The 6,875-nt window shown below is 47.4% G+C and overlaps 1 long non-coding RNA gene across 1 annotated transcript; it reads right to left on the reverse strand.

The window, feature by feature from the left end:
* Positions 1-1,043: 1,043 nt before the first annotated feature.
* LOC144338090 (uncharacterized) lies at positions 1,044-4,536 on the reverse strand. Its single transcript, XR_013411901.1, has 2 exons — positions 4,432-4,536; positions 1,044-2,327 (listed from the first exon to the last, which is right to left on the reverse strand). It is a non-coding gene; the product is annotated as an uncharacterized LOC144338090 (long non-coding RNA).
* Between the last annotated feature and the right edge of the window lie 2,339 nt (positions 4,537-6,875).

A 6,875-nucleotide genomic window follows, 5' to 3' on the forward strand; every position in this document is an offset into this window, starting at 1 on the left:
GAGCCCAGGAGTTAGAGGCCGCACTAAGCTATGATCATATCACTGTACTCTAGCCTGGATGACAGAGCCAGAATCTGTTTTTTTGTTTTTGGTTTTTTTTTTTTGTTGTTGTTGTTTTTAAAAAAAGACACTGCAGCTTTCACCTTTCCCCCTAGGATTACTCACTGTGGGGGAACCTAGCTGTCATGTCATGAGGACACACAAAGCACTTAATCTGTGGAGATGCTCACATGGCCAAGAACTGAGGTCTCCTGCCAATAGCCATGGGAGTACACCATCTCGCAAGTGAATCCTTTGGCCTTGCAAGTGAATCAAATTCAGCCCTCAGATGACTGCAGCCCCCAACATGTTGACTCCAACCTCATGAGCGACCCAAGGCAGAATCAGCCAGCTAAGTCACTCCTGAATCACTCAGGAGTGATTAGATAGTCCCTCAGCAACTATTTGAGATGATAAATGTTTGTTGTTTCCAGCTGCTGAGTGTTGGGGTCATTTGTTACGCAGCAACAGATAACCAATACAACAGCTCCAGGTGATGTGGAAGCACACTAAAGTGTGAGGCGCACTCAGCCAGACCATAAGCTCCTGGAAGGCAGACACCAATTTGGTGGTTTCCATGTCTTCAAGGCTTAGTGGAGTGCCTGACATGCAATACATTTTTGTTGGACTAAAGACAAGGTTAAATTGCCCTGTTTTTAAAACATTAAAACTTTTCTTTTGTAATAAATAATGCATGTACACACATAGGAAATTATTCCAGCAGTGCTAAAGGGTATTTTCAGTGACAAGTAAATCTCCCTGCAGACTGTTGATTGATAGCAAACTCTGTTACCAACTTCCTTCCTTTGAGATAAGCTAGTAGCAACCTACCACTAACAGAGTGCATTTTTTTTCTTTTTTTCCACCTCCAAAAGTAATACTTGCCTCAAAATCAAATATAAACTGCATATAAGTAGAAAAAAGAGAAAAAGAAAAAAAGGCTCTTCTTCCAAACGTTCCCTAGAAGCAACCACTATTAATAATTCAATGTATATCTTTCTGGATGGTTTTTAGAAATCTTTTATCCACGTACACGTTTGGGTTTGTATTGTTCCTCAGATGGAATATTATGCATTTGATCTGCGATTTGTGCATTTCACTCGGTGACCTACACTGGCCATCTTCCCAAGTCAATTCATAGAGCCCCATCTCGTTTTTTAATTGGCTGCCATACTCTTCCAGGGCAACCACTGCTGACCTGACCCAGCTCCTACACCAGCCCAGGCCTGTGCTTGAATCTCCTTGGCCTGGTTCCAGAGGCTGTAAACTTAACCACTAAGCCACTGTTCCTCCCCTTATCTTCTCTTTTTGCCTCTTGGTAGACATCTGGGTTGCCTTTTTTCTTCTTCTTTTTTTTTTTCTCCTGAGACAGGGTCTCCTTCTATCGTCCAGGCTGGTGGGCAGTGGGGTGATCATTGCTTACTGCAGCCTCAAACTTCCAAGCTCAAGCGAGCCTCCCAAGTAGTTGGGATTACGGGCGTGAGCCACCACGCCCGGCCTGGGTTACTTCTAACACAGGATTTTCGGGGCCCCTACCGCTTAGGAGGACCATCTTTCAGAAGGAGGGACCCCTGGGAAGGAAGTACGAGCTCAAGGTTTTAACCCTTTGGGACATCCCATACCTCTGATAATTTGATAAAAACACTAGACCCTCATTAAGGTCCTCCTTAAGATCCCTTGAGCCAGGTGACTTGAGGCCAAGAAAACACGACGTTTCCCAACTCAGGGAAACCAAAGGTACCTTTCAAAGTGGAGCTTCAGCCTCAGTACCGCTCATGTCTGTCTGCGGGGCATCCCGGGGCACAGAGCGCTTTCCCACCTCATGTGTTCAGAGCTTTAAAAGGCGCCTCTCGCCCCCAGGACGTGCATCCTCTCACTCCTGCGTCTGAAACGGCAGCCCCGCGGGGCTGAGCCCGAACACTACAGGTCCTTTCATCCTGGATCGCGTAGAGAGATCGGCTCCCTGGCGCGCCAAGGGCAAGGAAGGTCTCGGGCCCGCGGCGCTCGCCTGGGTCCGGCAGAGGGCGCCCGCGCCCCACGCTGCGAGCCTTGCAAGGCTCTGCTGCAAGGTCGGCTGGACAACGCCCGGCAGGAGAGCCGGGGGAGTGCTGCGCGTTATGTATGATACATAAGATAACCTGACCACAATCATCCCGCCCCGCGATCTCCGCTGTTGAACGGGAACTGATGTCACGTGTGTGCATGGCCAGAGGCGGAGGGCTCGGCTGGCTGCTCCAGTCTGCGCTGTCCACGCGTCTCGGGTGTCCTATCTCGGTGGATACATTTTTCTTTTTCAGAAAAGGAAAACAGGGGGACGATTAGTCTCTATCTAGTGGAGCCACGTGGAAAAACCAGCTTCAGGTATCAAACAACATCCAAGGGGCTGCACTGATTTATTTATTTATTTTTTAAGAGACAGGGTCTGCTCTGTCGCCCAGGCTAACCATATCTCACTGCAGCCTCGAACTCCTAGATTCAAGCGATTCTCCTTCCTCAGCCACCTAATGTGCTGGGGTTACAGGTGTGAGCCACCATACCCATCTAATTTTTATTTTTATTTTTAGTGATGAGGTCTCACTGTGTTGCCCAGGCTGGTCTCAAACTCCCGACCTCAAGTGATCCTGCCTCAGCCTCCCAAAGCGTTTTGTTTTGTTTTTTTGAGAATTTCTCTTTATGATACTTTCTTCCCTCCACTTAAAGAAATTCCAATTATATTTCCAAAATTAGACAATTTCCCAATGTTTAATCCTGGATTTTTAACTGGGCACGCCTGTCAGAATAAACTCGAGATCTGGGAAAAAAAAAAAAAATCTACAGATGCTCCTGCTCTATCCAGTCCTACTGAAGCAGAAGCTATGGGGCTGGGCCTAAGGGATGAACATATTATAAAAACTCACACAGGACCTCTGCTGTGTAGCCCTGGTTAAGAAGCAATGGTTTAAGCCGGCTGCGATTTCCAGCACTTTGGGACGCTGAGGCAGGCAGATCACTAGAGCTGAGGAGTTTGAGACCAGGTTGGGCAACACAGGGAGACCCTGTCTCAATAATAATAAATTTGACCAGGCGCGGTGGCTCACGCCTGTAATCCCAGCACTTTGGGAGGCCAAGGCGGGTGGATCACTTGAAGTCAGGAGTTCGAGACCAGCCTGACCAAGTTGGAGAAACCCCGTCTCTACTAAAAATACAAAAATTAGCCAGGTGTGGTGGTGGGTGCCTGTAATTTCAGCTACTTAGGAGGCTGAGGCAGGAGAATCGTTTGAACCCAGGAGGTGGAGGTTGCAGTGAGTCGAGATCATGCCACTGCACTCCAGCCTGGGTGACTCCATCTTAAAAAATAATAATAATATTAATAATAATCTTTTTAAAAAGAAGCAATAGTTTAATTCCACAAAAGCATTCATCCTAAATCTGCCTCTGCTTGGATGTACTTCCCACGCTTTACATCCTACTTGCCTGGGCTGATTCAGGATATCCATTCTGTCCCACTTTTCCTGCACCGTTTTCTGCTAAGATGTAACCCGTTGTTCCAATTTTCTGTAACTTATTCAGTGCTGTGACAGCTGGAAACATGTTTCAGACCAAGCTGTCTTTGCCAGGTGGAAACAATGACAAACACCCATACTTCCGGTTCTGCTGGGGCGGCAGCCTCTGTATGGTATTTTCCATGCCTAATTTCCAAGTGGCTTTATTGCAACAATTAAAAAAAAAAAACTGCACAGAAATGACACCTGTTGCACTTACTTGCTGATGCTCTGTGTAGGTGTGTATATTTAAATAAGACCACGTGGGCATTTAAAAAAAAATTATTGAAGTTATTCATTTGGCTGCTTTCAGGGCACACATTATTCTAAGTGCTGAGGAATAAAAGAATTTTAGAACACGAAATTCATATTTCCCCCTTTTATCATTTAGAAGCAATAGAAAACATTTCACTTTTGCTTCCTTAGAGTACAGCGGCACCATCACAGCTCACTGCAACCTCTGCCTTCCGGGTTCAAGCGATTCTCCTGCCACAGCCTCCCAAGTAGCTGGTATTACAGGCGTGCACCACCATGCCTGGCTGATCTTTGTATTTTAGTAGAGATGAGGTTTCCCCATGTTGCCCAGGCTGGTCTTAAACTCCTGGCCCAAAGTGATCTGTTCGCCTCAGCCTTCCTAAGGGCTGGGATTACAGACGTGAGCCACCTTTGCTTCCAATAGGAAGTTATTAGCTCTGCTAAATCAGGGACCCAGAGACCTCTTTCTCCAGGTATTGCTTGATCCAGGAACTGAAACCAAACATTTGACTTTTCTTTCGCTTTCTGTCTCCTCACTGCTTTCCGCAGTGTTGATACTAGTTTCACAATGACCCTCCCCCCCACCCCACACACACTCCCCTGTGGTCCTCCTCACCTATGGTAGCAAAATGGCCATAGCGCTTCTATATAGGACATCCTAACACCCCTCCATCCACAAGAAAGATGACAGTCTCTTCCTCTTGCTTCTGCAGAACACAGGGAAGCTGCGGAATCCACAACCACACCCCTTCCCCATCGCTCCCTTACTTTTACCCAATCACTGTGGACTGGGGAGGCCTGTGGAGCTCTCATTGGCCAGGCCTGGTCACATGGTTGCTCCCACAGCAGGTGGCGTGGGAAAAACTCCACCCGGGCCCTGCGGGCTGAGAGTGGGGTAGGGGTGGTTCCCACAGAGGAAGCCAGAGTCCTGTTCCAGAAGAGAGGACAGGTGTTGGGCAGATCAAAAGGCCTGATGTCCCCTGAGCCCTGGAGGTCAAGATGTAGTCAGGACTTGAGAGTGGATATCAATTAGGCAGTGGGGTCAGGATGGCCTGGAGACAGGAAGACGGAACCCAGTGGGGGACATTTACGTAGCGCTGGTCTTGAGGGTGGGTGAAGATCTGGGTGACAGCTCCGTGGGGACCCAGAGGCAGCATAGTGTAATGGGCTCCACCGCCAGTGGCGGGGATGGGAGAGGTATCCTTGCTTACCACTTACCAAGTGTTACGAAACCTCTAATGTTCTTAGTTGTAAAATGAGAATACCTGGGTTGTCATGGCTGAACCTTGAAAACAAATGCTAAGTGAAGGAAACCAGTCACAAAACACCACCTATTGCGTGATTCCATTTACCTAGAATGCCGGCATAGGCGAATCTACAGAGAAAGTAGGCTGGGCGCAGTGGCTCACGCCTGTAATCCCAGCATTTTGGGAGGTTGAGGTGGGCAGATCAGCTGAGGTCAGGAGTTTGAGACCAGCCTGGCCAACATGGAGAAGCAGCATCTCTACTAAAAATTTAAAAATGAGCCAGGTGTGGTGGCACATGCCTGTAATCCCAGCTATTCGGGAGGCTGAGGCACGAGAATCGCTTGAACCCGGGAGGCGCAGGATGTAGTGAGCTGAGATCGCGACACTGCATTCCATCCTGGGTGACAGAGTGAGACTCTGTCTCAAAAAAAAAAAAAAAAAAAGAAACAAAGAAAGAAAGTAGATCAGTGAGTGCCTAGGGCTGGGGAAATGGGGGCATTAGAGGCCAATGGCAAAGGGTGCAAGATTTACCTTTGGGGCAATGAAAATGCTCTAAAATAGACTGTGATGATAGTTGCAAGACTGTAAGTGTACACCTTAAATTGGTGAATTGTATGGTATGTAATTATATTCCAATAAAACTTTTTTTGAAGGTTAATGTGTTAAGTGCTTTGGACAGTGAGTGCCTAGTCCACCTCCTTTGCATGCCTCCTCAATCCACAGGTGGTAGCATCTTCCTACAGTTGCATGTCCTTGGAAGCATCACCATCCTTCAATCTTAAGTTCCCTTCATTCTGTGCTGACTTTTCTGACCAGTCCCCTCATTCAGTTCCCTTCAATAAGCCTCTTTTCTGTGTGCCTCTTTCCTGCCAGGATAGAAATCAACTCTCCAGAAAAGAACAGATGTCGGTGACTAATTGGAAAGGACCTGGGATGGTTAATTTTATGTGTCCACTTGAGTGGGCCACAGGGTGCCCAGACATTTGCTCGAACATTATTCTGGGCGTGTCTGCAAGGGTGTATCTGGGTCAGATGAACATTATCGTCAATAGACTGAGTGAGACCGACTGCCCTTCCTAATGTGGATGAGCCCCTTCCAATCAGTTGAAGGTTTGAATGGAACAAAAAGGCTAAGTAAGAGGGAACGCCTCCTGTCTGACAACCTGCAAGCCGGGACATCGTTTTCTTTCTGTCCTTCAGACTTGAATTGAAACATTGGTCTTTCCTGGGTCTCAAGTCAGTGACTTTTGCTGTTGTTATTGATGGTTTTTTTGAGATGGGGTATCAGTCTGTCACCCAGGCTAGAGTTCAGTGATCTTGGTGTGATCTTGGCTCACTGCAACCTCTGCCTCCCAGGCTCAAGCAATTCTCCCACCTCAGTCCTCTGAGTAGCTGGGACTATAGGTACGTGCCACCATGCCTAGCTACTTTTTTGTATATATATATATATATTTGTAGTGACGGGTTTCACCATGTTGCCCAGGCTAGTCTTGAACTCCTGGACTCATATGGTTTGGCTGTGGTCCCACCGAAATCTCATATTGAATTGTAGTTCCCATAATCCCCACATGTCATGGGAGGGACCAGGTGGAGACAATTGAAGCATGGAGGTGGTTTTCCCCATCCTGTTCTCGTGATAGTGAGTGAGTTCTCATGAAATCTGATGTTTTTATAAGGGGCTTCCCTCTTTGCTGGGCACTCATTCTTCACATTCCTGCTGCTGTATGAAGAAGGACGTGTTTGCTTCCCCTTCCACCATGATTGTAAATTTCTTGAGGCCTCCCCAGCCATGCAAAACTGTGAGTCAATGAAA

This window comes from Macaca mulatta, chromosome 20 (assembly GCF_049350105.2).
Source record: "Macaca mulatta isolate MMU2019108-1 chromosome 20, T2T-MMU8v2.0, whole genome shotgun sequence".
Taxonomy (NCBI): Eukaryota; Metazoa; Chordata; class Mammalia; order Primates; family Cercopithecidae; genus Macaca; species Macaca mulatta.